The sequence below is a fragment of the Stegostoma tigrinum genome, chromosome 16 (assembly GCF_030684315.1).
Source record: "Stegostoma tigrinum isolate sSteTig4 chromosome 16, sSteTig4.hap1, whole genome shotgun sequence".
NCBI classification, from domain to species: domain Eukaryota; kingdom Metazoa; phylum Chordata; class Chondrichthyes; order Orectolobiformes; family Stegostomatidae; genus Stegostoma; species Stegostoma tigrinum.
Window position 1 is genome coordinate 60,216,629 of NC_081369.1, and position 13,858 is coordinate 60,230,486.

The following is a 13,858-nucleotide window of genomic DNA, read 5'->3' on the forward strand; positions in this document are numbered from 1 at the left end:
CAGTGTTAATACCACCAGACCATCACATTCCTAGTCACACTGTTTCTTCTCAGGCCAGAAATGCAACCTGTGTTACATGGGGTAGTGTGGTGGCTCAGTGGTTAGCACTGCTGCCTCAGTGTACCAGGGGCCCAGGTTCAATTCTAGCATTGGGTGACTGTCTGTGTGGAGTTTGTACATTCTGCGTGGGTTTCCTCCAGGTGCTCTGGTTTCCTTCCACAGTCCAAAGATGTGCAAGGTAGGTGGATTGGCCATGCTAAATTGTCTGTAGTGTTCAGGGATGTTTATGGTTGTGGATTATACACAGGAAATTAGGGGAATGAGTCTGGGTGGGATGCTCTTCAGAGGGGCAGTGTGGACTTGTTGGGCTGAACATCCTGTTTCCACACTGTAAGGATTCTATAAATCACTCTGCATGAGCAGACTGAATGTTTTGTCTGGCATGTGAACAAGTGGATTGCATAACTGAATGGATTTTCCTTCTCTTTGTGCATGCATGGTGACAAATGTCCACACATGTGCACGCTGAACCTCCTCGTATTCCCATTATTGGAATCTGAGGAGCAGCACCGCTTCCAGAGAATTTCATAGCACACTTTTCACCTTACTGTGGCACATAGCTTGAAAACTTTTGGACTAGGGCTTTGTACAAATGTAATGAAATGTCTCCATTTTTATACTCCATCCATCTGATAAAATGTTAACATTCTGTTCACTTCTTTGAGTATCGTCTTAAGCCTGATCATCACATTTTGGTGGATTGTTCAATGTGGCTCCTGAAATGCCTTGCAACTTCACCGTTTTTAGTTTATCATGATTTAAAATTGCTAGGTTCTATCTTTATCTGATCCAGATTAGACAGCCTTTCCATTGGCTGCTGTCAAATAGGCCATGCTCAGCCTTGAATGAGCTGTTTGAAATGATAGAGCAAAGGTTGCGAGCGCTCAATGTCCAGGCTCCCAGATTTGACCATTGCAGAAGTGCCACGTGGAAAGTTGGCACCCATAGACATGAACCAGGTACCAATGAAGGCCATTTATTCAGGAGTAGAGTACAGAAATGTGAAAATAAATTTTGGGGTATGTGTTGTGATGGACAAGACATATTTCAATAGAATTGAGAATGAATTAATGACTCTATTGTTACAAATATCTGGGAAGATGCAGTGAAAAGAGTTTTGTTGCCACACTGTGGCGACATATTGAGTTATGAAGAATCAAAATTGCCCAGTCTTTTTATTACAGGAGTTGGGAAGTCACATTAACGTTGCACATGATATTAGTGAGGCCTCTTCTGGAATACTATGTCCAGTTCTGGTCTCCCAGTTATAGGAAGGATATGATTCAAGTTGGAGAGGGTTCAGAAGAGATTTAACAGGATCTTACCTGATACAGAAGTTTTGAGTTATAAAGAAAGGCTGGATAGGCTGGGATGTTTTTCACTGAAGCATAGGAGCTTGAGAGGTGACCTGGTGGAAGTTTGTGAAATAATGAGAAGTCTGGATGAAGTTAATGTCTTTTCCCTAGGATGGAGGATTTCAAAACCAGGGCATACATTTTTAAGGTGTGAGGAGTGAGATTTTAAAAAGACATAAGAGGCAAACCTTTTACACAGAGTATGGTTTGCGTGTGAAGTGGACTTCCTGAGGAAGTGGTGATTGCAGGTATAATGACTTGATTAGATTAGATTCCCTACAGTGTGGAAACAGGCCCTTCGGCCCAACAAGTCCACACCGCCCCTTGGAGAATCCCACCCAGACCCATCCCCCTATAACCCACACACCCCTGAGCACTTTGGGCAATTTAGCATGGCCAATCCACCTAACCTGCACATCTTTGGACTGTGGGAGGAAACCGGAGCACCCAGAGGAAACCCACACAGACACGGAGAGAATGTGCAAACTCCATACAGACAGTCGCCCAAGGCTGGAATCGAACCCGGGTCCCTGGCACTGTGAGGCTGCAGTGCTAACCACTGAACCACCGTGCTGTCCCTAATGACTATGTTTAAAAGACATTTTGATAGATACATGAATAGAAAAGATTTGGAGTGATATGGGCCAGGAGCAGGCAGGTGGGACTAGTTTAGTTTGGGATTATATTCCACACAGACTGGTTGGATCGAAGGGTTTGCTTCCATGCTGTGTGACTATGATTTTATGACTCTATAATAACAAAAGATGACTTGAATAGAGTTCATCTTCTCTTCAAATTCAGGCTCATGCATTGCTCCCGGCTTTTTACAAGGTCCCTGCAAGGTGTTCCGAAGCTCAAGGAGACTCCGCTCTGATTACAGCAATGACAAGGTTGATGGCCTGCTGACACCACCAAGAGTCCAGGCTCTGGGCCTACCTACACGCTGGGCCCTGCCGCTGCTACCAGGAATCCCAATCCATGCGGCCAATATTGCAGCCAATGCCCCGTTGACTCTGCTCTGGCCTCGAAGATGAAAAAAGAAAAAGATGAAAAGGAGAAGTATAAAAGGATGTTTCAAAGATAGTAGGAACTGAAGATGCTGGGGAATCTGAGATAACAAGGTGTAGAGCTGGATGAAGACAGCAGGCCAAGCAGCATCAAAGGAGAAGGAAGGCTGATGTTTCAAGTCTGGATCCTTCTTCATAAATGGGGGAGGGGAAGGGGATTCTGAAATAAATCGGGACATTATAAATTTATTTCAGAATCCCCTTCCCCTCTCCCATTTCTGAAGAAGGGTCTCGGCCCGAAACATCAACTTTCCTGCTCCTCTGATGCTGCTTAGCCTGCTGTCTTCATCCAGCTCTGCACCTTGTTATCCGCTATGTAAAAGGATGTCACAGGACTGGAGCAGATGGGCTCAGGAGCCCGAACACTACCTATCATGCCAGAGCTGCCACCTTGAAAATGGGTCCAGCGGCGTAATTTTACAGCAAATCGTTTATCTGAACTGCATGTCTGGAGTGAAGCCTTGGGAGCTTTGCACAGTCATGACGTTCTTTTGTAAAATCCTGCCAGCCAGCAAAGGGAACCTGTGTTGCAATATGTTTCTTGAAAAAGTTGCTGCAGGCTGTGTGGTGTTGCTGATGGAGCCTGTTGAAATGTTTAACTTGTAACTCTTGTTGCTCACTCCTGTAGATCTTCAACAGTAACCTGCTGTCACCACCCATCTCTGCATTGCCTCTAGCTATCTGCAACTGACTGAAACTTTATGGAAATCACTCTAATCATTCAAATACAGCATTGAAAACTAGAGCTAAGTTATTCAGAGAATGATGTTGAATACAGGGTTCTGTATGCAGTGTAATAGAAATATGAAGTCTTCTTCTGGGCAAGTTGTTGACGTTAGGGATTAATTGGAAAAGCATTTACTAGATTTTTGAAAGCTAAAGATATTAAGGGCGACTGAATCAATGAGTTTAGGTGGGGTTAAAATGCAGATTATCCATGATCCAACTGAATGACAGAACAGGCAGGAGGGGCACTAGTAAATTCAACCGCACTAATTAAAAGGCAAGGGAGAGCAAGAGTAGAGGATAACAGGCTGCTAGCTTGATGCATGTAGTAGGGACCGTATTATGATTTATTTTAAAGGATGTGATCACTGTCCATAATAAATGGCGGAATGGAGCAGAGTCAACATAGTTTATGAAAGGGAAGTCATGTTTGGCAATTTTCTACAGTCTTCTTGAGGATGTTACAGGCAGCATGGGCAGAGGAAATCTAGTGAAATTGGTGCATGTGGATTTTCAGAAGGCTGCTGATAAAGTCCAACACGGAGGCTAATATCTAAAATTAGAGTGTTAGGAATTGGGACAAATATACTCGAAGTGATTGAGAATTGGTTAACTGATAGAAAACAGAGAGTAAGAATTTACAAATCATTCTCAGCATGGCAGAGATTCCTGGTCTCTGCTATAGTAAAGGCATTATTAAATTGGAGAGGGTGCAGAAAAGGTTGACCAGGATGTTACCTGGATTAGAGTGTTTGAGTTGTAAGGAGAGGCTGGGTAGACTGGGACTTTTTTCACTGGAGTATCGGAGGTTGACGGGTGAGAGGTCTATAAAAGCATGAAAGGCATGGATGAAGTGAATAGCAAAAGGATTTTCCCCAGGATGAGGAATTTCAAGACTGGAGGACATTGATATAAGACGAAAGGAAAAAGATTTAAAAGGGACCTCAGGATAACTTTTTCGCACAGGGATGGAGTGTATATGGAATAAACTTCCAATTTAAAAGCAATTTAGGTGAGTAGTTGAGTAAGAAAGATTTGGAGGGATATGGGCCAATGTGCAGGCAGGTGGGACTAGTTTAGTTTGCGATTATGTTCAACATGGACTGGTTGGACTGAAGTACCTGTTTCTGGGCTGCACGCCTCTTATGACTGCAAGTTGCCAATTGGAAAAGTGCCCCGATGTTGCAGAGGTTCGTACGTCTCGCTGGACATGTGGAGCGTGTGGTGTCTGGCCATAGAGTGTGCCCTCTAACACCAGTGACTAATGCACAAGGCGAAGGTGCAGAGGAGCAGACGGTGAGCTGGAGTCACCCAGTTCCTGCTCTGACTTTCAAGTCTGAAATGTTCAGCTTCAATAAGGGATAGTAGGAACTGCCAATGCTGAAGTCTGAGATAACAAGGTGTAGAGCTGGATGAACACAGCAGGCCAGGCAGCATGAGAGGAGCACGAAAGCTGATCCTGAAGAAAGGTCCAGACCCAAAACGTCAGTTTTCCTGCCCCTCTGATGCTGCCTGGCCTACTGTGCTCCTTCAACTCGACACCCTGTTATTTCGGCTTCTGTAACCCTAGCTTCCCCTACAGAGGGTGAATCTATAATATCTCAGCCTTAAATTTACACAAAACTCTGTACCCCTTAACTCTCCATGGCAAGGCATTCCAAAGAACCTTCTAAGAGAGGAAATTCCTCCTATTTTCAGGCTTAAATTGGTGTGCTTTAATTCTGAGACTATGCCCTCTGGTCCGAGACTTTCCCATGAGAAGAAGCACCCTCTCAGTTTCATTGTGTCACACTCACCTTTCTAAGGGGGCCTCTAAGTGACTACCCATCCACATAGCATGGTAGCTCAGTGGTAAGCACTGCAGCCTTGAATCACCATAAACCCAGGTTTGATTCTACCCTCAGGTGACTGTGTGGAGTCTGTGCATTCGCCCAGAATCTGCATGGGTTTCCTTTGGGTGCTCAGGTTTTGATCACAGTCCAAGATGTGTAAGCTAGGTGGATTGGCCATGCTAAATTGCCCGTAGTGTTCAGGTGTGTGTCGGCTAGGTGGGTTAGCCATGGGGAATGCAGGGTTACTGGGACTAGGTAGAGGGGTGGGTCTAGGTGGGATGCTCCTCAGAATGTTAGAGTGGACTTGATGGACTGAACAGCCTGTTTCCGCACCAAAGGGATTCTATGGTTCTATGGGGAAATGGCCAGGGGAGTAGACATGGCACTGAAACACATGGCCAATATTTTGAAATGGTCCCAATGCACGCAGGAAAGTTCAATGCCATATTTTAAGTCAATTACCTCTCTTCACAACTGAAAGTACCTGCATAATGAACAGTATTTGAGGAATTTCTGAGGTCAGGGAGAGGAGCCAAGGAGAAATCAATGAAAGGCGGGCCTGCAATTGATGGAAGCATAGCAGTGGTGAAGTGATAAAGAAATGGGGAAGACAGTTCATTGGCAATGGGAACAACACTGGGACAAATGAAGAAACAGAAGGTGAATCCGCAAGAGGTGTCAATGGCAAAACTATATCCAGCCCCTGTCAGCAAAAAGCTTTTAAAACTGTTGTTGTTTTAGTTGATAAAATGAAAAAAAAATGTGGCAATTAAAGGGTTAAAAGATGATAGCAGAAGCTCAATGAATACCTGATAAATACCATCATCTCGCAGTATACTGTTCCCCCGTTGTTGGCGCTGTTTTATAAAACTCTCCAAGGATTCCTGGAAAAGATTGTATATTAATTTTCCTCTGAACTTGTTGACGGAGTAGCCATCAGGATTACACATTGTGAATATCTTTAGAGTTGGAAAGTAACGGATGCAATTAATCTTGGCCAACTAAAATATACTTCTTGCATTAATGTTTCATCAGAACTGAGCAATGCAATTGAACTCATACCATGTTGCCAGAATTTGCATAATACTAGGGGGACATGCAAAAGAGAGTGCATACTGATTGAACATTAGATCTCTCAAAATATTAATTTATACCTCATTACATTTTCCAAAATAATTCCAGAAATGTGTCTGTGTTTGTGTGTGTGTGTGCGCGCGCACGTGTGTGTGCGCGTGTGTGTGTTTGTTTTCATGGTCTTATCATCTGACAACATATCAGAACTGAGCTACAGAGTGACCCAGCTCCATCTTTCTCTGAGGGTCCTGCACCACACCTGTTATGTTAGGCGACTTGTCTGCCAAACCAGAGCAGATGAACAAAATTATTACTTCCGATTTGATATTTGGAGTACCAAAGCACTCAGGACAAAAATAGGGCTGTCTTGTGACACAGTGGTAATGTCCCTATCCCAGACCAGGAGGCCTGGGTTCAAGTTCCACCTCTCCAGAGGTGTATAATAACATCTCGGAAGCGGTTGATGAGTGATATAGGTTGATTTAAAGAAAAATAAAAGGTCAGCTCATGTTTTGAGTGGCGTGGGGAAGGGGAGGGTGGGTGGTGGGTGGTGGGTGCTGTGGCTCATGGACTGTCACCTTTGTTTGTTCCAATTCGGACACTGGCCAATGAATGTGCCACCTCTGTGCTTGAGCGGCCTCAGCAGGGACCCCAGTGTAAACCCATGTACTTGGCTGGCCACAAGTATAAGAATATTCCCAACAGCTTGGGTTTATTGCAGATAGCTTCCAACTCTCGAAGGTGGTCCGTCAGTCTTAAAATGGAATCTGCGCTGATTTAAAGGAGGCTGATGTTGACCACCAAGAATGGGACTGTGACTCACTGGCATGGAACATCAGGGCAGAGACAAAGCTACACAGTTTACATGATGGTGGGGACTCTCAACATGGAGGGGGAAAGCAAGGAAGGAGCTATATTTCCATAGTTGGCCTGAGAAGCTTCACAGAAGGCATTCCAAAGGGACTTGGAGCACATGACTGCAGACGTTAATCCTCAGAGTCCAATCATGGGGACCCGCTGCAATAAAGTTCATGACCTCATGAGGTCGTTCAAGGTCACTGACATCAGGTTTCATGACATTCACTAAACATAGAGTCACAGAAAATAGAAGTAACAGTAGTCCATTTGGCCCACTGAGCCTGTTCTACCATTCAGTATGATCATGTCTGATCTTTTAACTCAGTCCCCATCCTGCTTCTCTCCATGCCATTTGATCAATTTATACCGAAGCACGATATCCAATTCCTTCTTGAAAACATTCAGTATTTTGGCCTCAGATGCATTCTGTGGCAAACAGTTCCACGAGCTCACCGCTCTTTGGATTCACAAATTTCTCTTCATCTTATCCCAAAATGGCCAAGATTCTTGGTTCTGGATGAATCAATCCACACCCTCTTCATATGTCAGTGCTGCCATCCCAGTAAATGTTTGCTTAACTTTCCTTGCACTTTTCACTCCAGCATCAACCTGACCTACTGCTCAAAGTACCACATACCATAGGGTGGCATGTTGGCTCAGTGGTTAGTACTACAGCCTTATAGCAACAGGGACCCAGGTTTGATTCCTCCTTCGGGCGCCTGCCCATGTATAGTTTGCACATTCTCCCTGTGTCTGCGTAGGTTTCCTTTAGGGGTGCTCTGGTTTCCTCCCACAGCCCAAATATGTGCAGGTTAGGTGGATTGGCCATGCTAAACCGCCCATAACATTAAGGGATGTGTAGATTAGGTGAGTTATAGGGTGATGGGTCTGGATGGGATGCTCGGAGGGTTCGCGTGGATTTGTTGGGCCAAAGGGCCTATTTCCATACTGTAGGGATTCTATGATGAAAATATCACTTCAATTGATTGCATTGCTGACCTGAAGGAGTCCATAGCCCTGAACACTCTTACTCTCATGTCTAACATTGATACACTCTATTCCACTCTTGCATAGCTTCCACTGTCCAAATCTCTCAATATGTCCAGATGTTTGGGTTTGGTGGTCACTGGAACCAAATAAAGTGCTAAGCAATCACTGATGTAGGCCAACAAGGGGTGAAGCCACATTAGATTTGGTACTGGGTAATGAGCCCGGCCAGGTGTTAGATTTGGAAGTAGGTGAGCACTTTGGTGATAGCGATCACAATTCTGTTATGTTTACTTTAGTGATGGAAAGAGATAGGTGTATACCACTGGGCAAGAGTTATAGCTGGGGGAAAGGCAATTACGATGAGATTAGGCAAGATTTAGGGAGCATAGGATGGGGAAGGAAACTGCAGGGGATGGGCACATTAGAAATGTGGAGCTTTTTCAAGGAAAAGCTCCTGTGTGTCCTAGATAAATATGTACCTGTCAGGCAGGGAGGAAGCTGTAGACTGTGGGAGACGTGGTTTACGAAGGAGGTGGATTCTCTGGTCAAGAGGAAGAAGAAGGCTTATGTTAGGATGAGATGTGAAGGCTCAGTTAGAGCACTTGAGGGCTATGAGGTAGCCAGGAAAGACCTAAAGAGAGAGCTCAGAAGAGCCAGGAGAAGACATGAGAAGTTGTTGGCAGATAGAATCAGGGTAACCCTAAGGCTTTCTACAGGTATTTAAGGAATAAAAGAATGACGAAAGTAAGATTAGGTCCAATCAAAGATAGTAGTGGTAAGTTGTGTGTGGAGTCAGATGAGATAGGGGAAGCGCTAAATGAATATTTTTCAACAGTATTCACTCTTGAAAACAACAATGTTGTCAAGGAGAATACTGAGATACAGGCTACTAGACTAGGTGGGATTGAGGTTCACAAGGAAGAGGTATTAGAAATCTTTCAGAGGGTGAAGGTAGATAAGTCCCCTGGGCCGGATGGGATTTATCCTCGGATCCTCTGGGAAGCCAGGGAGGAGATTACCGAGCCTTTGGCATTGATCTTTAACTCGTCATTGTCTACAGGAATAGTGCCAGACGACTGGAGGATCGCAAATGTGGTTCCCCTGTTCAAGAAGGGGAGTAGAGACAACCCTGGTAATTATAGACCAGTGAGCCTTACCTCAGTTGTTGGTAAAGTGTTGGAAAAGGTTATAAGGGATAGGATTTACAAACATCTAGAAAATAATAAATTGATTAGGGATAGTCAGCACGGTTTTGTGAAGGGAAGGTCGTGCCTCACGAATCTTATTGAGTTCTTTGAGAAGGTGACCAAACAGGTAGATGAGAGTAAACCGGTTGACGTGGTGTGTATGGATTTCAGCAAGGCGTTCGATAAGGTTCCCCACAGTAGGCTACTGTACAAAATGCGGAGGAATGAAATTGTGGGACATATAGCAGTTTGGATCAGAAATTGGTTTGCTGAAAGAAGACAGAGAGTGGTAATTGATGGGAAATGTTCATCCTGGACAGCAGTTACTAGTGGTGTACCACAAGGGTCAGTGTTGGGTCCACTGCTGTTTATCATTTTTATAAATGACCTGGATGAGGGCATAGACGGATGGGTTAGTAAATTTGAAGACGAAACTAAGGTTCGTGGAGTTGCGGATAGTGACGAAGGATGCTGTAGGTTGCAGACAGACATAGATAAGCTGCAGAGCTGGGCTGAGAGGTGGCAAATGGAGTTTAATGCAGACAAGTGTGAGGTGATGCACTTTGGTATGAGTAGCCAGAAGGCAAAGTACAGGGCTAATGGTAAGATTCTTGGTAGTGTAGATGAGTAGAGAGACATCGGTATCCATGTACACAGATCCTTGAAAGTTGCCACCCAGGTTGACAGGGCTGTTAAGAAGGCATACAGTGTTTTAGCTTTTATTAATAGAGGGATCAAGTTCCGGAACCAAGAGGTTATGGTGAAGCTGTACAAAACTCTGGTGCAGCCGCACTTGGAGTATTGCATACAGTTCTGGTCACCACATTATAAGAAGGATGTGGAAGCTTTGGAAAGAGTGCAGAGGAGATTTACTAGGATGTTGCCTGGTATGGAAGGAAGGCCTTACGAGGAAAGGCTGAGGGACTTGAGGCTGTTTTCATTAGAGAGAAGAAGGTTGAGAGGTGATTTAATTGAAACATATAAAATAATCAGAGGGTTAGAGAGGATGGATAGGGAGAGCCTTTTTCCTAGGATGGTGATGGCGAGCATGAGGGGGCATAGCTTTAAATGGAGGGGTGAAAGATATAGGACAGATGTCAGAGGTAGTTTCTTTACTCAGAGGGTAGTAAGGGAATGGAACGCTTTGCCTGCAACGGTAGTAGATTCGCCAACTTTAGGTACATTTAAGTCGTCATTGGATAAGCATATGGACGTACAAGGAATAGTGTAGGTTAGATGGGCTTGAGATTGGTATGACAGGTCGGCACAACATCAAGGCCCGAAGGGTCCGTACTGTGCGTAATGTTCTATGTTCTATATTCTGCTATTTCTTTCTGTCTGTATCTTGCAGGAATAGGCGTCGCCCAACGACAGGGTTTACCAGGTGATGGCAGGGCTTTTAGCCAGTGAGCCCAAGGGAGGAGATGTTCCAGATTATGGAGATAACTGCAATGAAAACCAATGTTACGGAGGCCCTCACTGGCGATGGTACATTATTGCTCTTTAACAGCACACAATCAAACTTCTATCTGAAATTCACCTTGTGTTAGAAGATGCCTTTTGTAGGACATTCTATTTGGTCTTTGATTACCCTGAAGATATGCTTCTGTAACTGCTATATTGCAATCTACAGTGTACACAGAGGAAGAGTAAGTGAACCAGTGAGAAGAAAGAACCAATATTTGACCTGACTATTATAGCCAGCAGTTCAGACACTAAGCATAACATGGGGGTTAGTACATATTGTAAGTGCTGTAATGTTCTTGGGTATCATCATCCTATGACATAAAGTTCTGATGAGGTGTCATTTAACTTCACACATTAACTGGGTGGCATATTCTCCCTGTGTCTATGTGGATTTCTGCCGGGTGCTCCAGTTTCTTCCCACTGTGCAAAAACATGTGAGTTGGGTGGATCGAGCATGCTAAACTGCTTACAGAGTCCAGGGATATGTAGGCCAGATAGATTAATCATGGGAAGTATAGAGTTGCAGGAATAGGGTAGCGGGGGTGCGTTCGGGTGGGATTCTCTTCGGAGAGTCAGAGTGGACTTGATGGGCTGAATGGCCTGCTTCCACACTGTAGGGAACCTACAAGAGGGAACAGATTCCCTAGTTAGCAGTGGAAACATTGAGCATTGAGTTATTCAAACACAGATATTTTTCAGAGAATATTAATTTTAGAATCCAGCGAAGGAGAACTTGAGATATGATCTTTGGTGAGTGTTAGGTACTGTGAGGAAACAAGTGATATTGGTTTCCAGAAGCTTTCCACCTGGGGGGTCTCCTTCATCCTATTCATGGATATATTGTTTACTGCTGAGCTTCATTAATTACCAGCAAGAAATGTGACTACCTGTCTGGTAGAAGGTGGACCGTGATGTTTTATTAACTGCCATCTACAGGAACTCATTACAGAAGAGATTTTGGTGCCAATTTTAGTGACCATTCCTTCTCATACCCAGGCTGAGGTCAATCATGAATTGAATATGCATGGTTGATTAAATATGGGATCTTATTACACAAATTAGTTTTATTTCTGTGCCAGGTAAAACTTGAACTTGGACCTTCTGTACCCCTGTCTTGTATGGCCAACCTTTCTACAATTTAATAGAGGTCTGTCCAGGCCAAGGCTGGTCAATCCCTATCCCATTTGAAGCCCTCACCATTGCGGGTGGGGATGGGGGCGTGGTGGGGGTGCTCTTTAACACTTGGTATCAATCTTGAGAGTAGAGGAAGGTGTTCTATGGTGGGAGAAACCCAGAAAGTTATCCTACTTGAGTCTCAGCTGGAAAAGGTAGGTCCGTCTCCATTACTGTCCTTTCATTCACAATGAGTGCCATCTCACTCCCTGACCTGCCTTCCATGAGGTGGCTCTCTCCCTCAGAAAGCTAACCTTTCTGTCTCTATCTTCCTCAGAACAGGTGGTGGCTGAGAAAATGTCAGTTATTATGCAGAAAATAGGATGGCATAGGGAGTAAACAATAGGATCGAGACCAAAGAGAGAAAAAGACAGTTGGGCAGATGAAGGAGTTGCTAACGATCAGGCTGGGAGGATGAATAGTTGTAAATGGGGACTGTTAGTGACTTACAACGGGGGTGTGTGTAATGACAGGCTATGTGGTAACAAGGCCTGGTGCGGCTTGAGGTAGGAGAAAGGGATGGGTGAGAGGAAGAACAGGTTAGGGATGCAGAGACAGGCTGGGCCGGTTTTGGGTTGCAGTGGGGGGAGGGGACGAGCTGGGCTGGTTTTGTGATGCAGTGGGGGGAGGGGAAGAACTGGGCTGGTTTTGGGATGCAGTGGGGGAAGGGGAGATTTTCTTCCTCTCACCCATCCCTTCCTCCCACCTCAAGCTGCACCTCCATTTCCTACCTACCACCTCATCCCACCTCCTTGACTTGTCCATCTTCCCTGGACTGACCTATCCCCTCCCCACCTCCCCACCTATACTCTCCTCTCTACCTATCTTGTTTTCTCTCCATCTTCGGTCCGCCTCCCCCTCTCTCCCTATTTATTCCAGTTCCCTCTCCCCATCCCCCTCTCTGATGAAAGGTCTAGGCCCGAAACGTTAGCTTTTGTGCTCCTGAGATGCTGCTTGGCCTGCTGTGTTCATCCAGCTCCACACTTTGTTATCTTGGATTCTCCAATATCTGCAGTTCCATTATCACTGATACAACAGGTAGTTTAGGGTCTTTTTTGTGAGCAGAACGTAGATGCTCTGCGAAGTGGTCGCCAAGTCTACGCTTTCTTTCCCTAGTGTAGAGGAGACTACAATGTGAGCAGCAAATGCAGTAGACTAGATTCTTGGAAGTGCTGGAAGGTATGTGTGGGACCTTGGATACTGGGGAGAGAGGAGATAAATAGGCAGGTGTTGCACCTTCGCTGGTTACAGGGGAAGGTGCCATAAGCCTGTTGGGAGGTGTTGGGGTCGAAGGAAGTATGGACCAGGCTGTGTCGGAGGGAACAGTCCGTGCGGAAGGCGGACAAGGGAGGGGAGGGAAATATGTGTCTGGTGGTGGCATCCTGCTAGAGGTGGTGGAAATGGCGTCTGATGATCTTCTGGATATGGATGCTGGTGGGATGGTAGGTAGGGATACAGGGAACGCCATCGCTGTTGCTGGAGGGAAGAGAAGGGGTGAGGTCAGAAGTGCAGGAGATGGGTTGGATTCAATTGAGGGCCCTGTTGACAACAGAGTTCTCCTATAATGCCTTACTTGCAGAAAATCACACTCTGGAAAATCGCCATTGAAAATTATGTTATACGGAAATCGCTATCGAAAATTACAATACCTGTACCGCAGAGAGTTCATGTTATTCAAACAGTGTCCACTATTCATCATCGTGTTACTGCCAATTCACATTAACAAAACACGTTTTATAGCAGAACTATCAGTGTGCATTAACAGCAATTACTTTTAGAGTTTGGATTTTAAACTAGTAGTATGTTGGAGTTGATTTATTTTTGTGAAAGTGTTTAAAGATAATTAGGCCAGTCTTTCCAGATCCATGATTTTCAACCAATATGTGTCAGAGAGCAGTTGACTATGAGGACCGCTGATGTGTTAATGAAGATTTGATCGTATTGTGGGTTTTAATGACAAGAGAAAAAGAAAACAAAATATACGCTGAGCTTTACAAGTGCCCGACATGAGCAAGATAATGAAATGTGAGGCTGGATGAACACGGCAGGCCCAGCAGCATCTCAGGAGC

General features: G+C 44.8%; 1 long non-coding RNA gene across 1 annotated transcript; it reads left to right on the forward strand.

Moving 5' to 3' along the window:
- The first annotated feature begins 2,730 nt into the window (after positions 1-2,730).
- On the forward strand, positions 2,731-10,909 carry LOC132210665 (uncharacterized). Its single transcript, XR_009446812.1, has 3 exons — positions 2,731-4,504; positions 9,023-9,094; positions 10,501-10,909. It is a non-coding gene; the product is annotated as an uncharacterized LOC132210665 (long non-coding RNA).
- The last annotated feature ends 2,949 nt before the right edge of the window (positions 10,910-13,858 follow it).